The sequence below is a fragment of the Piliocolobus tephrosceles genome, chromosome 20 (genome assembly GCF_002776525.5).
Source record: "Piliocolobus tephrosceles isolate RC106 chromosome 20, ASM277652v3, whole genome shotgun sequence".
In the NCBI taxonomy this organism is placed as follows: domain Eukaryota; kingdom Metazoa; phylum Chordata; class Mammalia; order Primates; family Cercopithecidae; genus Piliocolobus; species Piliocolobus tephrosceles.
In genome coordinates, this window is record NC_045453.1 from 16,854,221 (window position 1) to 16,878,629 (window position 24,409).

The window sequence follows — 24,409 nt, forward strand, 5'->3', positions numbered from 1 at the left end:
GTGTGTTCTGGAGAAGTGTTCAGACCAGGTGGGTCTGCCCGGCATCAGTGCACTTAATCCCTACACACCATCCAGCAAATGGGCGCATCAGCTGCACCCCCACTCATGGTGCCAGAGATACCAGAGTTCTCCTGCTCGTGTCAGCACTGAATTTTGTAGAACTTTTAAAAAATCTGAACTAATCCTACGTGCGAAAAATGTTATTTTTCCCGCTCCCACCACATGTCTGGATCCTTGGGAGGAATGAGTTACAGCTTCCCCCACCCTCCCAGATCCTCAGTGGAGGAGCAATTTGATGCCATCAGGAGAGCAGGGACCTTGAGGCTAGAAGATTCCAGCTCAAGCCCCAGCTCTATCCTGGGCAAGCTTCTTCGCCCTCTCAGCTTCAGCTTTCTCATCTGTGAAAAATGGTAACCATCATAGCGCCTGCCTCTGAGCAGGGATGTGAGGATAAATGAGGAGCCATTTGTGGAGCCTTCCAAACTGTTTACAGGTGGAGAGGCCCTAAAGCTCACGGTGGGGCGGGGTGGGGACACATAGTCCTCTGACATGGCCATGGAGTCTGGGGTAGGGGGGATCTCTGATCTTTAAGCCAGCTTGGATTCTAAGATGGCCTGCTGCCTTGAACGGCTGTACCTGGTTGGTCAACATTTGGCCATTGCCGAAAAGGGGCTGGGGATAATGACTTCTCTCCGCATGATTATAGCAGCACAATTCACAATTGCAAAAATGTGGAACCAACCCAAATGCCCATCAATCAACAAGTGGATAAAGTGGATATATATATACACTATATATATATATACACACACACACACACACACACACCACAGTTTCTTATACAGTTTCTACACACACACACACACAAACATATACACACACACAATGGAATACTACTCAGCCATAGAAAGGAATGAATTAATGGCATTTGCAGCAACCTGGGTGTGATTGGAGACTTATTATTCTAAGTGAAGTAACTCAGGAATGGAAAACCAAACATTATATATTTTCACTCATAAGTGGGAGCTAAGCTATGAGGATGCAAAGACATAAGAATGACTCAATGGACTTTGGGAACTCAGGCGGATAGGGTGGGAAGAGGGGGAAAAAGAAGATAAACATATTTTGAATTAAAGATTACTCCTTGACATTAATAGTGGGCATTCCTCTTACATTGTGGATTTAAAAAAACCCTAGGAATTTGTTTTACCTCAAAAATAAAAATCAATAATAAACCTAAAAAAGGGGGGGCTGGAGAGCAGGGAATATGTGGCTTCTTCTGCCCCCCCCCCGACATTGTCTCAGAGGCTAGACCTCCCCAGACCCCCTTTATCTACTAATTTGTGGTAAATCAGGCGGGAGGAACCACCCCAGAACTCCAAGTCCTGTCTATGCCTCAGGTCCACTGTGTGACCTCAGGGCCAGTCCTGACCTTCTCTGGCCTCCCTCCGTCTTCTGTGGGGTGAGGCCACAGAGCCCCATCCCTGAGCACCCACAACTTTCCTAGGAAAGGATCTGGAAAGCTTTTCCTGCCGCCTCCTCCCCACCTTGGGCATTTCAATCTCAGCTTAACCAGGCACTTCAACAGGCAACACTTTTCTCGAGAGTTCATAAAAACATGTAAACACGGGTGAGGATACAAAATATTGAGCGACAAGGCAGTAAAACACGCCAGTGTTTGTTGTGTTAATTGAATATTCATGAGCTGACTGTTTAAATTACAGTTCACAACTGTTGCAGGGCCTGATGAATAATTTAAACGAGGGTGGCCAAAGAGATTTCAACACTGCATTAGCAGACTGCTCAGGATCGGCTTCAGAGAATTTATAATTAGCTCGGAATAGCCTGTAATAAATTCTTTGGAAAGATGGTTTTAATTAGCACACGTGCCAATTCAGAATGGAGAATGTTCAGCGTTCGGGGGAGGGGGGTCACCCTCCCCCCTTCTTACATTTCCCCGTCATGCGGAGGTCCCACCACCTGCCGGGGATCCCTGAGCCATGCTGAGCCCACCCAGAACCTACCACCAGGCTTCCTACCTTGAGTCTGTCCCGCCTCCACTGCCCCATCCCAGCTTAGGCCTCTCTGCCCTGGCCCGTGCAGCTGCAGAAGCCTCTGACCTGGTCTCCCTGCTTCTGTCTCTCCTGCTCCAGTTCATCCCCGTGGGGGCAGCCAGTGGGAACTTACTGGATGCAGATCTGATTCCATCTCTGTCCCATTTGGAGATCCTTAATTGAGGAGGCCCAGAGAGAAAGCGGCTGGTCGAGCTCAAATAGGCCCCAGAGACTAGCTGACTTCAGCCAGTGCCTAGGTGCTTTGGGACGGGTGAGGCATCACTGGCAGAAGGAAGTGCACGGGCGAAGGCGAGAAGGCAGGAATGTTCAGTGTGTGGGGGCCAGTGGGGAGCAGGACAAGCAGAGGCTTGGAGAACGTGGGGGCCCGCAAATGCTTCGAGGTGGAGGATGTAGGAAGGAGGTCCCATTTAGGGGATCATGGAGGCTGCCAGTCTGGGGCCCAGAGCTCCCAGGCCCACCTGGCTCATTCCTCAACATGTGCTGAGTGCCCGACAGGTGCCATGCCTCGGGCTGGGCACTGGGGAAATGGCTCAGAGCAAAGCACCCGCCACAGTTCCCGCTTTCATAAATGGAGCACACAACCAGAGCCATGTACACACTCAGCCGAAGGTATGACTACAGCTGTGACAAGTTCAATGGAAAAAATAACAGGGTGTCAGGAGGGAGAATCAGCAGGGATCCTGATTTAGGTGGGAGAGCCAGGGAAGGCCTCCTGGGGGCAGGGGCATTTGAACTGAGTGCAAAAGTGAGGAGTGGTGAAAGAGGCCAACTGGTCCCAGGTGGAAGGAGCTGCTCCATTTCCAGACGGGGTGCTGTGGCTGGGCAGGAGGCAGGGCTGGGGTCTAGTGAAGCCCCCAGCAGCAGCCTAGGGTGGGGCTGGACTGGTTCTGGTAGAGGGGCATCTGCCTATGTGGATCTCATTGCTGGAGGAGGAAATAACTTCCTTTCTGCTCCCAAACCCTGGCTGCAGCACTTAGAGCTGCAAACCTTGAGCCAAGACATTGGAGTTTCTCTGCTTCATTCCATCAGGATCACTCACGCACTCATTCATTCAGCCCTCACACTGTTATTGAGCCCCTGCTATGTACCAGGCACTCTTCTAAGCCCTGAGCAGTGAACAAAACTGATGGCAATCCCTGATTCACGGAGCTTACATTCCAGTGATATAGACAGACTAAGAGGCAAAGGAGTAAAATGTGCCCTCCCTGTCACTCAGATGGGGGAGGAAAGGTTCCCTGCCAGATTCACCGATGCCCCTCCCAGCCCTGGTGCTGTGGGCAGGGCTCTCAGACCCTTTTTGAAATAGAAACTGAAGATCAAATTCAGGCAGTTGGAGGAATCACAGCTTGGACAGTCATTTTTAGTTATCCACCCGCTGTGACCAGGGGCGGCCAGTTCTGCCTCCTCAGCTCTCTCCCGTCCATGACATCTGCCCCAGGTGCCTCTTGACCCTGCCTTTAGCCTCTTGCCCTGAGCACAGGGAAACCTGCTGGGCCATCCCCCACTCACACACCACTCTGGCTCCCCAGTGCCTGCTAGACCAAGTCCTCATCCCCTTGTGATCTGCCCCTCCTGGCTCCCCAAGCTTCGTCCCTTGGGGGCGAACTCTGGAGTCCTAGCAGCCCCCTGACACTCAGGGTTGCCACCGTGCTGATGCTGAACAACAAGCCTTGCCCTCCAGCTCTGCTTCCATCACAGCAGTTCTGCGGTTTGTCATTGTTTTTGACCAGTGGTTCCCTCTCAGTTCTTCACAAAGATACAGAGAGATAAGTTACAAAGATTAGTCAAAACAAGACAGATATCGCTGTGCTGACCTGCTTGGCGATAACAAGCACCATGCCCTTTCGGGCACTCTGTAACTGTGGGTAAGAGGATGTGGTGAGGCCAGCCCAGCCTACACCATGCTCCTCTGCCCTCAATAGTGAAAAGAGGTCAGACTCTGGGGTCAAACTGACCTGGGTTTGGATCCTGATCCTGCTGTGTGTGCGCTGCAGACAGGAAGCCATGGACCTCACCTCTTGGAGGCTCCATTTGCTCATCTGTAAAGTGGAAATAGCAGCAACGACCTCACAGGGTTGTTAAAAGAACCACTTGACCCCAAAAATGAGAATGTGGCCTGTGAGTGGCAAAGCCATGTTACAGCACCCAGCTCTGCAGTTAGGATGCCCATGGGGAATTGCTGTGATGGAAACACCTGCCCTCCACAATTGCACTTTCTGCTCAGCATCTAAATAGAAAGTCATCCTGTGACACCTGCTTACTGTCTCCTCTCTCCCATCGTGGTCCCAGCAGAGCTTCCAAGAGGGGGTCATCGACTCTGGCTGTCTGTATTTCCTCCCCTCCCATTCACCTTGGCCTCTGTCTCCCTGCGACTATAAAACTCCTCTGGTTGGGGCACTGATGGCCTTCACATTGCCAAACCCATTGGGCACCTGCTGTCTTTATCATCCTTGACTTTGGCTGTATTAGATCAGGCTCCTGGTGTCCTCCACCGCTCAGGCCACCCTTTTGCACCCCCCTTTATAGGACTCTCCTGATGCTCCACACTCATGGCTGGGTACCACAAAGGAGTCCAGGCCATTTCCACTGCTCTATCCCCTCTCCTAAGCACCAGACCACGCAATCGGCCCCCACCTGGAGACCCCCACTTGGATGTCATCCCCAAGCTCAGCTGTCCACGGCTGGCCACTCTCCCCTACTCTTAGCAGCCAAGCTGGCCTTTCGGAAATACAAGTCACTGCTCTGCCTAAAACTCTACTGGGTTTCCAGTGACCCTCAGGATCAAGTCCAATGTCTTCCCCTGGTGTTCAAGGCCCACCCAGCCTGGCCCCTGCCTGTACCTCTAAACTCCTCCTTCCCCAACCCTCCTCACCCCTCCCACTATCCTTCACTCCTGCCACATCAGAGCCTTTCCTGATGCCCAGTGTGCCCTTGACCCCTGATCTTACAGCCTCACTTGGCCTGTGGCTTCCCTCTCGGCCCTCACCACCTCTGTGACTGTGTATTGATTTGGATGGAGATGAGCTCCACAGGGCAGGCACATAGCAGTGCTCAGCACAGGGCCTGGCACATAGCGGATATTTAATAAATACAGATGTGCCTGCTATAAAGTGACACATGCCTTCCTGAAAAACCTGCAAAATCCTAAGAACAAGAGTTTATGGGAAAAATAGAGCTGGGACAAACTCCTCAAGGTCTATGCAACTTTGTAACCAGAGCACTAACAGAAAATCGTAACATTCCTAATGTACATACCTGGACAATTAAAAAGCACTGTTAAATTCTTCCTTAAAAACCCTCAGTAACAACTGGGGAGGCATTTTGATGGAAGGGGGTTTGAGGAAGGGTAGGGCTGCATTTTGATGGAAGCAGGTGTGAGGTTCACTGCTGAATTTAGGAGACAAGGGCAAAATGCACAAAGATGGAGAAGCAAGCAGTTGGCGCTTTTACACCAGAGCATGTGGCCAAGTGGTACGGTGGGGGAGGGTGAGCAAATGGGGCACTGGAAGCGGGGCTGCTTCCTCCACTGTTTGCTGAGTCCTGCTCTATTAGCACCCTCTGTGTTCAGCCACCGTTCCTTGGTAGCATAAAACAGTACTGCGCTGGAAGAAGCCTGTGTGACTGAGCAGGACTCCTCTGCAATGCCACTTTCCCCATTCACTGAAAGGGGTGAGATACTGTGTCACAGGAGCACGCTGCATTTGTCGAGTGGGTGAGTGCATTAGTAGCGTGGGTTGTGCTATATTGGTGCAATTAGCTCATTCCTTCTGTTTGTCCCACCGGACTTGGTGGCCCCTTCTGCATGGCAAGGTCTGTGCGTGCATTCTTTGGGTCTCAGATCCTGTGGCTCATTGACCATCACCGTGTAGGTCCTGGGGCTATGACAGTTCACAGGTCACTGTTTCTGCCCTCAAAGAACCAACCAAGAATGCACCATGTGGCCCATGGGAGTTACCCAAAAGCACTTGCTGGAGAAATGCCTCAGCTGCCTATGGTAAGAGACTTACCATAGTCCAGGAAAATGAAGTGGGCTCAGAACTTTGGCAAGAAGGGGTGGATTTGGGAGACCAGGAGGAGGTGGCATGTGCTTTTGGAGGCCCAGCAGACATGGAGGGTGAAGCGAGGGCGAGGTTGGTGGATAACTAATTCAACATTCACTGAACCCCCGTAGGTATCGCGGTGTCCGGTGGCTGCGGTCTGTACCGGCAATACATCAGTGAACAAAACAAAGATCTTTACCCATGTGGAATTTACATCCTAGCAGGGGGAGCGAGATCATAAACAATAAACTACTAAATAAGCCATGCAGTATGTTAGCAGGTGTTAAGTGCTTTGGAAGAAAGAACAGAAGCATAATGCATTGGGGAACGCTGGCCCGGTGTGTGGGGCAGGGGAGCGGGTTGCAGTACTGGGGTAGGATGGTCAGGGAAGGCCTTCTGGGAAAACTGTGGCTTGAAGGAAGTCTTGCAGGAGGTGAGGGAGGGAACAGGGGGAGCACCCCCTGCTGGGTGGGGGAAGAACTTTCCATGCAGAGGCAGTGGGTAACCCCCAGGGTTTTCCAGCTCGGCACTACTGACATCTTGGACTGGATTGTTCTTCGTTGCGGGGCTGCCCTGTGCATTGCAGGATGTTGACCAGCTTCTCTGGCCTCTACCCACCAGATGCCAGGAGCGTGCCTGCGGTTGTAACAACAAAAATGTCTCCAAATAATGCCAAGTATCTCCTGGGGGCAAAAATGCACTGAGCTAGAAGAGAGCCCTGTGATGGGAGCCTGCTCGGGCGTTGAAGGAAGAGCAAGGGCTGGATGTGATGGAGAGGAGTGTAGTGGAGGAGGTCAGAGAGGTGCCAGGTGGTGGTGGTGGTTGAGTTTATCGGGGCTTGTGGCTCAGTAAGGATTTTGGCTTTTACTTGAGATGTAGTAGGGAACTATAGCTGGCTCTGAGCAGAGGAGAGAGGGTCTGCATTGCAGAGATGGAGAACACGGGGGACTCCCCCCCACAGCCCCATCCCAACCTGAACAGAAACCTCACACCCCCGGTTGAGCAATCCCAGACCCAGGGGCTCAGTGACCTGTATTTGCAAACTTTTCTTCAAAGACAAAACCAGCCCCCAAAGGGGACAAATGGCTTTTAATTTCTCTGCTTCTCCGCTGGTGGCTTCATATTCATAACACGATGATCAGTATCACCAGGAATGGGGTCGTTGCCTTAAAGGATAAATTAGTCTGACTCTTAACTCAATAATTAAAACTGTGATGGCGCTCGGCCTGCAGGGATAATATACTATTATTATACTCGTTTGTTTCAATTAAATGCTTACTGATTTTACAATAGCAGCTGGGCACCTGTGCGCTACAGCTATTATTCTGAACAAGACATCTACATTTCAGGAGAAATTTGTCAGCGTGCGAAGGATCTCCCGCCAAGCATGAAAGTGTATTAGAAATACTTACCGACGAGGCTTTGGGGCCAGGGGCAGGCATGGGGGAGGCTTCCTATTGGTTCTCTCTTCCTCTCTTTTGTGCTGGATTTTTTTTTTCCAAAAAAGAGATAATTTTCAATTATTTGACGCTTAAAGCCCCAGGACATCTCAGAGAGCAGTGTGCCCCTGGGAAGACTGGTATGGGGGAGCTTTAGTTGTGACTTCCCACATCATTGAATCTGGGATGCAGTAAGCTGAATCATGCCTCACCAGATGCCCATGTCCTGATCCCTGGGGCCTGTGACTGTGTTACCTTATTGATCAAAACGGGCTTTGCAGATGTGATGAAGGTAAAGATCTTGTGATGGGCATATGGCTCCGGTTTCTTTGTGTGAGCTCAATGATGTAATTTCAGAAGTACTTACAAGAGGGAGATGGGAGGGCCCAACACACAGAGCCACTGCTGATGAGACCACAGAAGCAGAGAGCAAAAAGGTCATGTAATATGGGGCCACAAGCCAAGGCATGAGGATACGGTTCATCCAAAAAAAAAAAAAAAATTATGGAAATGCTTCTCCCCTGGAGCCTCCAGAGAGAACTAGCCCTGCCAACACCTTCACTTTAGTTCAGTGAGACTGATTTTGGACTTCTGACTTCTAGGAGGTGCATGTGCTGTTCTTGCTTCTGCAAGGGAAGGAATTTGTGTTATTTTACAGCATTAAGTTTGTGGTAATTTATTACAGTAGCAATAGGAAACTAATACACAGAGTCTCTGCTGCCTTCTCAGAGGACTGAGACATGTCGACTTTCACTGGGGAGGCAGATATGCTGCAGACCATAAGGCTTCTTGTCAGTTGTCAGTGCCCACACCTGTTGCCTGTGGCCACCCCCTTAGCACCTGCAAGCACACTTACCCTCCACCAAGTCCCAGCCTCTGGATACCCCTTTATCCTTATATCCCACCCTACCCATCACTCCAGCCCTGCCAGACTCCAGGCAGCTTGCAGAGCTCATCACACTGGCCCATGCCTCGGTGCCTTTGCATGTACCGTTCTTGCTCCTGATATACCTCTGCACCCTCCTTATCTTCGGCAGACTTCAAGAGTCAGTTCCGTTTTGTTTTGTTTTGCTTTTTCCTGTGGAAAGTCTTTCTGGCTCTCCAGGTATTGGAGGGGCTCCTTCTCTGGCACCCCACAGGACCCCAGGCACACCTGGGTTGCTGCACTGGTTAAAATTGTGGGCTCATTTCTGCCTCCCCCACCAGAAGCTGTACTCCTGAGATGGGGTGTTTCTAGCTCAGGGTCTCAGACATAACAGTCCTCAGGGAATGTTTATTGAATGAATGAATGGAGTACCAGGAGCAGCTTGGAGCTCCGGGAGGTCTAGAGAAGTGAAATGGCCGCAGAGAGAGTTGTGATGAGGGCAGCTCAAGACAGAGGCCTACAGAGGACGTGAGAAACAGGCTCGAGGCAGTGACTCAAGGAAGCTCAGAGTCAGAGGACAGATCAGTGGCCAACTTCTGGGTCTCTGCCACCATCTGGGCCTCTCTGCCAGGTCTAGGCTTCAAGGCTGGACTCCAGACTCTTCTTCTCCTTCCAGGACTGGTATGAAGGAGCTTTGTCACTGACTGCTCACATCATTGATCCGAGTATGGTGGGCTGGATAAGAATCCCCCGCAAAGATGTCACTGTCCTAATCCCCAGACCCTGTGAACATGTTAGCTTCCATAGACACCATGTTGATTCCCGAAACTTAACACATTTCTGCCTGTGCTCATCACCTTCACTCTGCCCAATCCTGCTCCTCCTTCTATGTCTCCACCTCAGAGAACTGCAATAGGCACCCCTTATCACCATTTCATCCCAGGAGTCTTGCTTGGCTCAGCCACTACTCATCCCACACATTCCACTCAATCACCTATCAATATCAGTCTTCCTCAGTGCCTCTCGGACCTACCTGGTAGATTTGGCCACTGCCATAGACCGTACTCCAGCCCCATCTCTGGGACCTCTTGTCTCCTCTCTCAACTGCTTCATCCATGTGCAGCCAGAATGGTTCCATAGGGCAATTCTGACCACATCCCTCCTCTGCTGAAATCCCTTCGATGGCTCCCCGTGGGCCTGGGAGAACCTTCCCCAACTCTGGCTCTCAGGCCTTTCGCTGTCCATTCCTGCTGGCCTCTGAAGCCTCAGTGAAGCCATCTTGGGTCCTGCCAGGTCCATGTCAGCTCCACGGCTTTGCACAGTTTCCTCTTTCTGGACACCCGCACCCTCTTCACCTGCTAACTCCTGAGCAGCTGCAAGAGTTAGGCCAGACTCCACTTCCTCTCGGTGGCCACCTTCTTCTGCAGACTAGGTGGGAAGGTCTCTGCACACGTCTTACTCCTGTTCACCCCACCACCACCACGCAAGGCCTCTGGAAGGAGGGACTGTGTTCCGGTCAGCCATGTGTTCTCTAACCCAGCATCTGCACTCAGCACTGGACATGCTCAACAAGGGTTGCTGAAGGGCTGGAGGGAGGCGCGGCTGATGCATGGGGAGAGGCTGGTTCTGGCCCAGGCATTGGGACCCTGCTCGATGCCTGGGAGATGCAGAGAGCTTGAATGTGCTGGGTAATGGGGTAGCATGGGCCAGCCAGGTGGTTGTCATCAGTCAGGTTCCCTGGAAACAGACTTTGAGATGGAGACTGTGTACAGCAAGTTTTGGGGGAGCACTCCCAGGAACATCACCCATGAGAAATAAAGGAAGCAGCCTGGGGCAGAGAGAACTTGAACCAACGTGCATTGCTACAGAGGCCTCAGCCAATCCAGTGAATTCTGGAATGCTAGGATGCCCCTTCTGAGATGTCCCAAATTGAGTCAAGGGGGCTGGGCCTTTGAACCCCAACATGATTGAATGTAGACCACCCCTTCAAAGGACTTGTAACCATGGGGGAAGCAGCTCCACCAGCCACAGGCAATTCCTGGAGAGGGGTGCAGCTGTGAGCTGTCAGAATCCCATATGCCCAGCAGCTGGAGAACTGAGTGCTGTGGTCGTGAAGGGGCCATGGGGGCATGCAGGGGTCACAGCTACACTGATTTTAGAGAGGCTGCAATGCCAGGTCAGAGCAAGAGCCCAGCTTGTGGCCAGCACAGGGCTTGGCCAAGTGAGAGCACACTCAGTAGGTGTTCGCTGAGGCTGTGCTGGGCAAGTGGGTGCAGCAATGGGGTAGGGCTGAGGACACAGGCCTGGGAGCCACACAGACTTTCATGTGAATCCAGCTCTGCCACCTACAGCCAAATGACCTTGGGCATGTGACTTCTCATTCTGAGCCTCAGTTTCCTCGTCTGTAAAATGTTGATGATAAGCACCCCTTTCTTGCATGCCTGAGTAAGAAGAAACTGTGGTCAACAGGTCTGGCGAATGCTACCTGCCACATAAAGGATAGCATTTCTACCATTGCTTCTACTTACCACACTCCACTACCAGAAGGGTTGCCAGTCTGTGGCCCTGGGCCAAAGGTCCTCTGCCCATTTTTGTAAATAAAGTTTTATCGGAACACAACCACAGCCCTTCATTTGCATTCTCATCTATGGCTGCTTTCCTGCTCCTGCAGCAGAATTGATTTGAGTAGTGATTAGAGACCATCTGGCCCGCAAAGCCTAAAATATTTACTATCTGACCCTTTACAGAGTGTGTCAACCCCTGAATCTGACAAATGTAGCAAATATTTGTGAAGCACCCTCCTGTGCCATGCAGTGTGCTGTCATTTTTAGTGTCCTTGGAGCCTCCCTCCTGGCCTCCCTCTCAGATTTCAGAACCTTCTATTGTTTGTCACTTCTTCTTCTTTTTTTTTTTTTTGAGATGGATTCTCACTCTGTCGCCCAGGCTGGAGTGCAGTGGTGCAATGGCAGCTCATTGCAACCTCTACCTCCCGGGTTCAAGTGATTCTCCTGCCTCAGCCTCCCGAGTAGCTGGGATTACAGGAGCCCACCACCATGCCCAGCTAATCTTTGTATTTTTAGTAGAGACAGGGTTTCACCATGTTGGTCAGGCTGGTCTCGAACTCCTGACCTCAGGTGATCCACCCACCTTGGCCTCCCAAAGTGTTGGGATTACAGGCATGAGCCATGGCGCCCGGTCATTTCTCACCTCTTCTTAGCCCAGTGGAGATCTAGTTCAAGCTCATACCCTAAGCAAGTTCATGAAGGGATGAAAAAAGGAAAACTTTTGTCTTGAACACCCACTACGTGTCTGACTCTGTACAAAGTTACCTTTTCATTTGATCCTGACAGCTGCCCCATGAGGCCAGGGTCATTGTTACCCTGTGTTGAAGCTGTTAAGATCTGTAAGGATACAGTGAAAAACATCTCAGCCTCAGAAGACAGGCAGAATTCTGGCTTTCCCACTTTCTGGCTGTGTGATCTTAGGCAAGTCACTTAACCTCTCTGGGTTTCAGTGTCTTTACTGTCAAATGGGAGTGATAAGAGTGCTTGCATCAAAGATTTGTTGGTGACTCTCCTAGCATGGTTCCTGGGGTGTAGTGAGCCCTCACTATAATACTAGATATTATTATTGTTATTATTATTTCTATCATTTTCTGTAAAACAAGGACATTGGGATCTAATGGAAAACGCTGCTCTTTTAAATTACTCAGGATCAGATAGTTCTTTATAGCAGTATGAGAATGAACTGATACAGAAAATTGGTACCAGCAGTGGGGCAATGCTATAAAGATACCTGAAATGTGGAATCAACTTTGGAACTGGGTAACAGGCAGAGAGGCTGAAAGCGTTTGGAGGGCTCAGAAGAAGGCAGGACGATGCGGGCAAGTTTGGAACTTCCTAGAGACTTGTTGAATGATTTTGACCAAAATGCCGATAATGATATGGACAGTGATGGACAGTGAAGTTCAGTGGTCTCAGATGGAGATGAGAAACCTGTTGACAACTGGAATAAAGGTCACTCTTGCTGTGCTGTAATTTCTGATTATGCTCAGAAATTAATGAGAAGTGCTGGGTGCCACGCCTCACACCTACAATCCCAGCACTTTGGGGAGCTGAGGAGGGTGGATGGCTTGAGCCCAGGAGTTCAAGAACAGCTTGGGCAACATAGAGAGACCCTGTATCTACAAAAATACAAAAAATTAGCTGGATGCCATGGCTCTGCCTGTGGTCCCAGCTACTAGGGAGGCTGAGGTGGGAGGATCGCCTGAGCCTGGGAGATGGAGGCTGCAGTGAGCAGTCGTTGCACCACTGCACTCCAGCCTGGGCAACAGAGTCCGGGAGTTAAGGAGAAGTTTCGGAACCCTCTCAAACTGAAGCAGGGACTTAAATAAGAGCACAATTGAACACAGCCTTTGCTGCCATCAGAAAATACATTCCACACTATATACATCTGTCAGCACATCAGACTGGACCCGACACATGTATACAACTCTGACCTGTAAACAAAAAGAAAAGAAAAACATTTAATTGTGGGGGGAAAATTCCACCTTTCCGGGCTGAAGAAAAAAAAAAAAAAAAAAATTAATTGTGGAAAAAAAGAAAAAAAATTTCTACCCTCCTGGGCTGAGTGTGAGGCTGTGTTGAATAACTCGTTCAGGCCTCGGAGGACGCAGGGTGGCTGCCAGCTCTGTGAATCGGCAGAAGGCAGGAAGGAGGAAGGTGTGATTTGTCTCGTTCTCTCCTCCCTGTGTGGGGTTACGCTGAGCACACCAGGCTGCTCTCCACAGTGACTGCAAATGGGGAGTTTGTGAAACACGCCCTTGTGTTCCTGCAGCCCTGCGAAGCTATTAAGCTCTGCGATCCTAATTACGTTCACAGCCGCCTCGTTCCTGCTGCCTCCTCCTTCCTGGGGCGGGTGCAGATGTGGCTCGGGAGCGTGGCCATATGTTTCCATGAGCGAAGCAGGAGGCTGGCTTCACTTGGTTCCCAGGCATCTCATGAGTGCCGGCTGGCTGCCCAGCCCTCTGCCTGGTGCTGGGAGGCAGGTGTTTCTGCACTCGAGCAGATGCTGGGAGGCAATGTGGAGAGCTCTGCGAGAGGCTTGGAAAGAGGGTGAGGCCAGAGGATGGAGCAGGAGAGGGAGGGCTTCTCTGAGGAGGTGAGGTTTCAGATAAGCCATAAAGGAGGATGACACAGAGGGCAGGTGTCCAGTCTAGAGAGAAGCCCACATGTCCCCAGGGAACTGTGGGAAGGGGCTGGAGAGGTCAGGAGGAGAGAGATTGTACAGATCTTCAAGGGGCATTTTACACAGCTGGGTCATGGCTAAGTGGGCCCGGGGAGCTCCTGAGAGATGGAGAACAGGGAGGTGACATTTCGTGCCCCAGAACGGTCACTGCAGGGGCCACCATGGCGCCTGGACTCAGGAGGCCATGCTGGAGGCTGGGACCAGAGCTGCGTAGCTTGAGATAGCCCTGAAAGCAGACCCTGACACAAAGGTTTGGGTGCAAGAAGTTTGTCCCGGGGTGAACCCAGGAAGCCCTTGGAGGGAAGAAGGCAGGTGAGATTGAAAGGAAAGAAAGTCACTTTGTTGCTGTTACCACTGTGGATAACAGGAATGGGGTCCTGCTGTGGAGCCTCTGAGAGACTTGTGGATGTGATCCGGGAAGGATGTCAAGTCTTCCGGGACACAACTCAGAATCGTCCCACCGAGGGGAGAGGAAGTCGAGGTTTCATCTGCAAACCGTTCTTACTGGCTGAGGGTCATTCCTGGGGCCCCAGTTGGTTAGCAGTTCCAGGCTGTTTGGGCCAGAGAACACAGGGAGGAGGGAAGCTGTCTGCATGTACAATAACCCTCTGTAGGGACCCCCGAGGTGGGCCGAGGGCCGAGGGGCAGGGCCCCCACTGCGTCTGCTGCAGCTGATCAGGAATAAAGGCCGTAGCTGCTAAAAGTGTTGGGGCAGCAGGATGTGGATTCTGATTGGAGTAGAGGTCTTGTGAACTGGTAGAGTTTTCTAGAATGCATGGAGGGATGGACAGGGTCTCACCACTTCTGTGTCCCTCTCTTGTGAGCTCACCTTTCTTCTTCTAAAGGCTGAAATTGGCTTTAAGCAGAACACATTTTTAGGTGCAACACGGGAATTTTAGAATCATCATGGGGTATGCCCCTATCTGTAGGTGTCCGTGGAGGAGTCACAGGCTCACTTGGAAGGAAAGTAAGATGGGAGGAAATGTCAGACAGAACCTGAGGAACACCAGCGTTGAGTGGGTGGGCTGAAGAAGAGCAGGAAGGACTGGCTGGAGAGGCGGTTGGACAGTCAAGCACCAGGCCCTAGATGGAGAGAAGGGGGCTGGGAGGGGAGGCAGCAGGTGCAGTAGTTGAGGATGGAGAAGTGTCTTGGGGAAGGCATAGGAACTTAGGGAGGAGGGCGATACTTTAGAGAAGCTCAGCTCCACGTTTAGCAGCTGTGTGATTATGGGCAGGTCTCTTGGCCTCTCTGAGACTTGGCTTTTTCTGCTGGGGATGATTATATTCTGCCTCCTCTGGTAGTTGTGATTAAATGAGTCATATGTGGACATGCTCAGCACAGTGTCTGGCACATATTAAGTGCTTGATAAAAATCTCTCCTCTTCCTCCTCGTCCTCTTCCTCCTAAGAGGATGGTGGTGAGGACACTGATTACAACGGTATGGGTAACAATGAGGATAGATGCCAGGTGAGTCGCTGGTGGGAGGAGTGGCCCAAGGACAGTGAGGAGAGACAATTCTTTGCACAGTTGGCTGCATGGAGAAGAAGGAAAGTTGGGGCAGAAGTTTTTAGGAGACCTGGAGCTAAGAGAGATGTTAATTTGAAGATGAGAGAGGAGTGATGTTGATGAGATGCAGCCGACAGACAGAGGAGACGGGAGCTGGACCGATGGAGGCAGAGGGTTTCTAGAAGCAGAGCCTGAGACGGGGTTCTTGTGAAGGTTGTTTACTGAGGGAGGGGCTGCAGGAATCAGGGATTGCAAGGGAAGGGGCTGAGCATGGATGTAGCCTCGGCTGGAGACTCGTTTCAGCCTGATTCCACAGGGAGCCCTGGAGCGCAGCTTCGCTGCAAGCAAACAGGGTGGCCTTTAGCACCCCTGTGCTAGTCAAGCAGTGGTGAGGTCTGCTGCAAGGCGGGCCGTTGGTGTTAAGGAGATGTCATAACCTCCTGGGAGAAGCAGCTCCCATTTGGCCACTTTTCTGAAGATGGGGGCAGGTGCCAGTGCTCCCAGAACACAGGGGAATGGGTACAGCAGCATGGTAAAGAGGGTGGGGTCCGGCACCGACAGCGTCCACTACAGTGGGCATCCTCAACTAGCAGGCCTCAAATTAGGGGCACATTTTTCACCTTGGGGAAATTAGGACAAAGTTTTTTAAAAGCCTTAGAAAACCGGGGATGCTTAGTGGCTGTCCCCATGTCTTGCTGGTTTTTATCTATGAATAGCCAGTCATATACTGTCTTTATGAAGGGAACTGTCTCTCTAATTGACTGTGAGACCCTGAAGTGCAGTTGGGGAAGTGGGCGCCCTCATCCCCAAAGCCTGGCATTGTGTCCGTCACAAAGCATGGACTCATGAAAGGTCCGACCATATATTGAGAATATATTTGTAACTATAGCAAGAATGAAGCTTCTCCACAGAGACTTGACATCCTTCCTGGATCGCATCCAGTTCTGCTGTTATGGCTTTAATTTTATTAAATAAGTCCAACAAGCCTTTGCTTTTGTAGTATGCTGGCTTGAATCCAGGAATTAGGATATAAAGAAAAGTCACTGGACAATTGTACAAAATCTGTAGTTCTAAAGAAGGCACATTCTGAGAACCTTACTCCAAAAAATAGGCAAAAACATTCATAATAAACTTCAATTATATGGTATATCCATGTGATGAGAAGAATTTGCAATCAGGAAAGATGGCTTTCAGGTAAAACGTGTATATTAGTCTGTTCTCATGCTGCTAATAAAGACATACCCAAGACTGGATAATTTATAAAGGAAAGAGATTTAATGGACTCACAGTTCCATAGGGCTGGGGAGGCCTCACAATCATGGCGGAGGGCAAAAGAGAAGCAAAGGCACGTCTTACACAGTGGCAGACTCTTGTCTTGTGCAGGGGAACTCCCATTTATAAAACCATCAGATCTGATGAGCTTATTCACTATCACAAGAACAGCACAGGAAAGACCCACTCCCGTAATTCGATTACCTCCTGTTGGGTCCCTGCCACAACATGTGGGAATTATGGAAGCTACAGTTCAAGATGAGATTTGTGTGCCAAACCATATCGAGATGTGACCACTGGATGTAAAAGTTCAGTGAAAGCAGCGAGCAACACTGGTTGTAACCAAATAAGCGAAGATGATCAGCTCCAGGTTTACTCCTAAAACTCCAAGGGAGAAGTTAAAGGGCTCAAAATTATGACTGAAAAGATAAAACATCCTGATGATTCAATGTGTTTAATAGGAAGCTTAGCAAAAAGGCAATAATCAAATCATTGTAGAAAATATCACTTATCTGAAGAAAGTGGAAAATGTTCCAAAGGACCTAGCGAATATCAGCAAAATTAAATCTGTTACCCATGTGTAAAAAACATCATAGTGCAATGTTTTTATTTCAAAGAAACTTTGAGATTCAAAAAAGCCGTTATTGTTGTCATTATTATTTGGGGGATCGGATTTTATTCTAAGAGGATCAACAAGCCAATGAAGAATTTTGAGGAGGATGGTAGCCTGGCCTGATTTATTTATGTGTTTTAGAGAGATGTTAATTGGTTGGGATGTGAGGATTGTGAAAGACGCAGGATTCATCATGGAGGTGGAACCAACAATGGCGTGTCCTGGCTAGTGCCTGGGGTTGTAAGGGAAAGAGAGAAGACAGGGTTTATGTTCAGGTTTGTGGCTTGGGTGACAGCAAGAATGCCAGTGCCATTTTACTATTTTGTAAAACTGGAGGAGGAACAGGTTTCAGGAGAAACACACTCCATCGCAGTGTGTGAAGTTTGATATGCTTGCAGGGCATCCGAGGGAAGACGTCACTCAGGCAATTGGATGTGGGAGTCTGGAGCCCAGGTTGGAGGTGAGGGGATGAGGCTGATCCTATTTCAGACGTTTCAGGGTGCCTAATATGGCCAGTTAAGTCACGTGGGTACCAGCCATTTCCCCTCATTCCAGACGTCCCGGAACCCATCACATTTAAGTTTAACACTCTGCTTGGAAGAGCCCATATTGTTGTTGCTGCTGCTTTGGATCTGCTTTTGAATAAATAAATATTGCAGGTACAAGTTAAGGTCCCTTTGTACCTCTCTGTTCTTAGAAGGAAATAACCACTATTCTATAGTGGGTGTTTTTATGCTTTTACTACATTTTCATATATCCTTGAACACCTGACAGTGATGTTTTATATTTTAAACGTGTTCATAAAGGCATTATACTATACGTGTCCTTCTGAAACTCTCTTCACTGGTTATTGTCTTTGAGTTCATCTACACTGGCAGATGTAGGTCCAGGTTGGTCAGGTTAACCCTCTACAGAATTCCATTATTTGAATACATCGCAGATTTTTCCATCTCTCAGTTAGTGAATGTTTACATTATTTCCAGTTTTTTTGGAATTAAATGCCATAATGATCATTTAATTGTTGTAATGCATAACTTTCTAAAGGTAACATCATAATTCTCATATAAATATAAGATGAAAGTGTGCCAGAAATTCATTTAGGTTATGATTAATGAGGAATCCGGTAAGATATGACAACAGATTCAAAGGCAAATCTGAAGAATGGACACATATGTAAGCGAACAGGAATGGTGAAATAAATTTTCTAAGAAATGCAAAACGGGTTAATAGCTATGGAGCCACCAAACATAATGTTTGCAATCACCTTTTTTACAGGGTGGGATCAATTAATTATATCCCTACGAGATAAAATTTGTTTGCATTTTTATGGACAAGAATGAGTTTCACTCTACCTCACACCTATTAGGATGACCTCTATTGAAAAGAGCGGGAGAGAGAGAAACCAGTGGCGTGGATGTGTAGAAACTGCAACCGGAACCCTTGTGTGTTGCTGGTGGGAATTGAAGTGGTATAGCCACTATGGGAAACAGTATGGTGGTTTCTTAAAATTAAAAACAGAGTTACTATATGATACAGCAGTTGGAATTCTGGGTGTCTACTCAAGAGAATTGAAAGCAGAGTCTCCACAAGATACGTGTGCACCCACGTTCCTAGCGGCATTATTCATAATGCCCAACCAAGTGCCTACCAGCAGATGAATGGATAAGCAAAAGGTAGTCTATACACACAAGGGTGTATTGCTCAGCCTTAAAAAAAAGGGAAGAAAGTTCCAATTCAGCTACCACATGGATGAACCTTGAGGTCCTTTTGCTAAGTGAAATAAGCCAGTCACGAAAGAACAAATACTGTGTCATTCCACTTGTTTGAGGTACCTGGACTAATCATATATCTAGAGACAGAAAGTAGAAGAGTAGTTTTCAGGGCTGTGGGGAGAGGAATGGGGAGTTCTTACTTACTAGTGATGGAGTGTTAGTTTTGCAAAATGGCAAGAATGCTGCAAATGGCTGCTGGTAATGGCTGCATAATAGTGTGAACGTATTTAATGCCACTGAACTGCACACTTAAAAATGGTTCAGATGGTAAATTTTATGTGTATTTTATCACAATTTAAATTTTTATTGATTAAAAAATCAGTTGCATTAATATCACCTTTCTAGTGATTCAAGAATCACTTGAACCGGGGAGGCAGAGGTTGCAGTGAACCAAGAGCCAAGAGCTTACAAAGTTGTAAAATAGCCTAGACAAAGACATATACTCCTATAGAAGCAGGTAACCCAGAGGTCCGCTGGACAGTGCTCCGCAGTTCATTGAATGACACTAATTTGTCCATTATTTCGAAGTCTTTTGCAGTTTTCCACACTGTGTGTACATCTTCTTGTGCATGTGGGAAAGTTCTTTATAGTAAACATCTTGGAGTAGAAGTCTAAGTTATAGGATATCTGCATCTTCAATATACTGAGTATTGCTAGGTTGTTTTCTAAAGCGTTTTACATACTAGTCTACACTCCTAACAGCAGTATACGCAGAAACATAAATGGTCTGGTAAACTTATGAAAAGATGGTCACTCTCACTAGTGATCAGAATGGTGGAAATCCGAGGGACTTTGAGAGAATTTCACACTTAGCAGGTTTGCAAAAGTTCAAAAATTCGCCATTATCAAGAGTTGGTAACAATATTAAATCACCGAGTCAGGAATATCTGATGGAAGAATTCTAAAGCAGGTGGCTGGGAAGAAAAAGAAAACAAGCCCTAACACAGAGCCCTAAGGCCAATTTGACCTTGAGGAGATAATGCCAGATTCTTGTTTAAGGCTTATAGAAGGTGAGAGTGCATAAGCTGTGGGGTGGGAAGAGGGGGGTGTTTAGAGAATACATTTTAAAACCTTCTGTCCTTTAAAACAGTTCACTTTAAATCTGTTTCTCAGATATTTGTATGATTAATAATCAAATATATAGGTCACAATATATTAAGAACTGGGTTAGAAACCAAAATCAACCTACACAGTTTACAGTTAAAATTATGTGGGACAAAAATAAAACAGTGCAAAATTAGAGTGATAATGATAGCAGATAAAGTAGGATTTAAGACAGAAACGTTAAGGCAAAGATGCTTATTTTTTTTATGAGCAAGGAGAAGCCACAGTAAAGACATAGCATTCTGGGACATTTGCAGGATAAATAACTTCACATTAGTATGTATGAAGAAACTGCTGGAAACACAATAGGAATGGCAGGCTTTATGGAAAACAGTATGGTGGTTTCTTAAAAATTAAAAACAGAATTACTATAGATACAGCAATTGGAATGCTGGATGTCTACTCAAGAGAATTGAAAGCAGAGTCTCCACGAGATACCTATGCACCCACGTTCCTAGCAGCATTATTCATAATGCCCAACCAAGTGCCTACCAGCAGATGAATGGATAAGCAAAATGTCATCTATACATATAAGGGTGTATTGCTCAGCCTTAAAAAGGGAAGAAAGTTCCGATTCAGCTACCACATGGATGAACCCTGAGGGCCTTAAGCTAAGTGAAATAAGCCAATTCTTTTGAGATTTTACACCTAAAGTAGTCAAAACTGTTTATTGAATAGACATATGGAGAAATTTGTACAATATACAGTATTATTTCCAATATACATGAACAGTTTTACAAAAATGGATCATACTTGAGTGACAAAATAGTCTATACACCAAACCCCTGTGACATGCAATTTGTCTGTATAACAAACCTTCACATATATCCCTGAACCTAAAGGTTTTAAAAAAGGAAAAACAAATTGATCATATCCTAAACTATAACAAAAACCTCACTACATTCCAAAAAGATTAAATTCTAGGATCCATGGTCTCTGATCATAACAAAGCATACATTAAATAAAATCACTCTTCCAAATAATTTTAGGGTAAGAAAATAATCAGCATAGAATATTTAAAAAATATTTACATGTAGCTAAGATTCTCCTCAGGAGAAAAATCATAGTTACAGAGCAGGGTTTCTCAACCTCAGCACTATTGACATTTTGGGATGAATAATTCTTTGTTTGGTGGGAACATCCCTGGCCACTACCCAGTAGTTGCCTGTAGCTTCCCACCCTCCGGTTGTCAGAACCAAAAATGTCTTCAGAGAAAGCCTCCTGCATGGTAAAATTGCTTGTCTCAATTCCTGCCCTAGATGTTTCTATTACTGAAAAAGAAACTGAAAAATAGCTTAATTTGAAAACCTATGTAAACAACAACATATGATACCTCAAGTCAACATACATAGAGAAGAAAGCAGAATTTAATGAATTATGAAAGTTGTCAATTTTTTAAAAAATTTAAGAGCTGGTTCTTTGGCTAGACAGTTGAAATATATAAAGTTTTGGCCAGGTGCGGTGACTCATGCCTGTAATTCCAGTCCTTTGGGAGGCTGAGACGGGTGGATCGGATCACTTGAGGTCAGAAGTTTGAGACCAGCTTGGCCAACATGGCAAAACCCCGTCTCTACTAAAAATACAAAAAATAGCCAGGTGTAGTGATGTGCCTGTAATCCCAGCTACTCAGGAGGCTGAGGCAGGAAAATCGCTTGAACCCAGGAGGTGGAGGTTGTGGTGAGCCGAGATAGTGTCACTGCACTCCAGTGTGGGCAACAGAGCAAGACTATGTCTCAAAAAAAAAAAAAAAAAAAAAAAAAAAAATGTATAAACTTTTGAAAAGGAAAATTTTAAAAAGCAACATGTATTCACAATATTACAATTGTGAATGGGAATGGATGAAAACCATAGAGTGTATTTAAAAACATATTATCCAGTTATATGCTAGTATGTGTTAGTATCTGGATAAAATGAATAAATGTGTGTATGTATGCATATATATATATATATATATAATTTACCAAAACTGACTCAAGAGAAAATGGAAACTAAAATAGACCTATTAGCCATGAAGGATTATTATGAAAACAAAAAGCACTGGGCCTCAGATGGTTTTCTGTTTAAGCTCTTCCATTCTCTAAGGAAAATGTAATTTATATGTTGTTTATTCTGTTCTAGGGCATAAGGGAAAAGTTCATTTTCTAAAGCTGATCATAACAGAAACACCATTTGACAAAAGTAACCCTAAAAAATAAAAACCAAGAGATATGTAATAAAAAAAAAAAAAGACATGCCAGACACATTCAAACACATATACAGGCAAGGACAGCATTATTAATATCAGACTCCATGGAATTCGAGGCAAAAAATGAGACCAAAAAAGATAATAGTTTAATCCCTATAATGAAAATATAATTGTCTGTCTTCGTTTTGCAATAAAAACCAACATCAGGGCTGGGCATGGTGGCTCATGCCTGTAATCCCAGCACTTTGGGAGGCCGAGGTGGGCAGATCACTTGAGGTCAAGAGTTCGAGACCAGCCTGGCCAATACGGCAAAACCCTGTCTCTACTAAAAATATAAAAATTAGGCATGGGGGTGCCACCTGTCGTCCCAGCTTACCTGGGAGGCTGAGGCAGGGGAATCACTTGAACCCGGGAGGCAGAGGTTGCAGTGAGCCCACTGCACCCCAGCCTGGATGACAAAGCAAGACTCCGTCTCAAAAACAAAACAAAACCAACATCAAATTCCCAAAACAAACACTTTATGCATTAAAGGGACATTTTTTTATGGAAGCAGAAAAAATTGCAGGCAATCTGGACAAGCCTGTGTAAGATTAAAGAGCCAAAAAGGTAAAGAATCTAAAGAATAATCGCTGATGGAATGGATAAATATTATACTGCCGTATTCATCTGCAAACATGCCCTATTCTTTATAAGGACTGTGGAATATGTACACAATTTAATCATATTTGGGTCCCAAAGGAAACCTTAACAATGTCTCAAACTTGTGAATAGTACAGATCCCATTCTTTCATCATTTTTGTTACTAGAAATTGTAGCCAAAAGAAAATTAGCCACTTAGAATTTCCAGAACTCTTTTAGTTAGATTCTCTTTTTTAAGTTCCAGGGTATAAGTGCAGGGTGTGCAGGTTTGTTACATAGGTAAATGTGTGCCATGGTGGTTTGCTCTATCTATCTACCAACCTATCACTTAGGTATGAAACCCAGCATGCATTAGCATTTTTCTTGATGCTCTCCCTCCTCTTGCCCCTGACAACAGGCCCCAGTGTGTGGTTTCCCTCCCTGTGTCTAAGTGTTCACAGTGGTCAGCTTCCACTCATAAGTGAGAACATGAGGTGTTTGGTTTTCTGTTCCTGCGTTAGTTTGCTGAGGTTGATGGCTTCCAGCTCTATCCATGTCCCTGCAAAGGACATGATCTCATTCCTTTTTATGACTGTATAGTACTCCATGGTGTATATGTACCACATTTTCTTTATCCAGTCTATCATTGATGGGTATCTGGGCTGATTCCGTGTCTTTGCTATTGTGAATAATACTGCAGTGAACATACACGTGCATGTATCTTTATAATAGAATGATTTATATTCCTCTGGGTACATACCCAGTAATGGGATTGCTGGGTCAAATGGTATTCCAGAACTCTTCTTGAACAACTCTTGGAACAAAGAAAGTAGATTTTAAATGTTCTCATCTGAGCAATGCTATACGAGGTGATGAATATATTAATGATTTCACAGTGTATATATGCATCAAAACATATCGTACATATAAATATATACAATTTGTCATTTGTCAATTAAAAAATAACAGAAATTGAGGGGGAAGCAACAACTATAAATCTTTAAAATGTGGAGGAAGGGATAAAGATAAAATGAGATATTAAAGAATTAGAAAACGGACAAGCAGAAGTGATAAACTTGAGATTTGATTCTTTTGAGGAGAAAAGAACCCACATAAAACTGAAAGCCCATTTGTTTCCTAATGAAGAAAAAGTGAGAGAAAAACAGATACTTGATGTTAGAAATTAGAAAGGGGAAATAACCACAGATGCAGAGGAAAGAAAACTCGTAAGAGTATGCAAATAGGTACGCTTCACTGAACAGGGCGTGGACACATATTTAGGTCCAAAGTCTTATTCTAAATGTGTGTTTAGTGTGAGAAATGTTTATATGTAAAACCCAGTAGTTTGCTTATATTCCAGAAGTAACCAGTTAGAAAATATCATTCAATGTATTTAACACATGCTTATACAATATAGGGCTCACGGTATGCCAGGTACATTTGATCTTTAAGAGCTCTAGAGTGTAGGTTTGCTCATTTCCACATTTTACAGATGAAGAAGCTGAGGCACAAAGAGGTTAAGTAACTTGGCCAAAGTCACCCAGCTGGTAGATGGCAGGACCAGGATTCGAAATGTAGTTAGTGTCCAGCATCTGTGTGCTTTGCTGTCATGCTGACTGCTCAGTTCATGCCGAGACATATCACATTCCAGGAGGGAAGACTCAGTCTCATCA

The 24,409-nt window shown here is 46.6% G+C and overlaps 1 protein-coding gene across 6 annotated transcripts in view; it reads left to right on the plus strand.

Moving 5' to 3' along the window:
- TOX2 (TOX high mobility group box family member 2) overlaps positions 1-24,409 on the plus strand; it is a 157,997-nt gene that overhangs the window by 114,861 nt on the left and 18,727 nt on the right. The gene's annotated exons all lie outside the window — the stretch shown is intronic.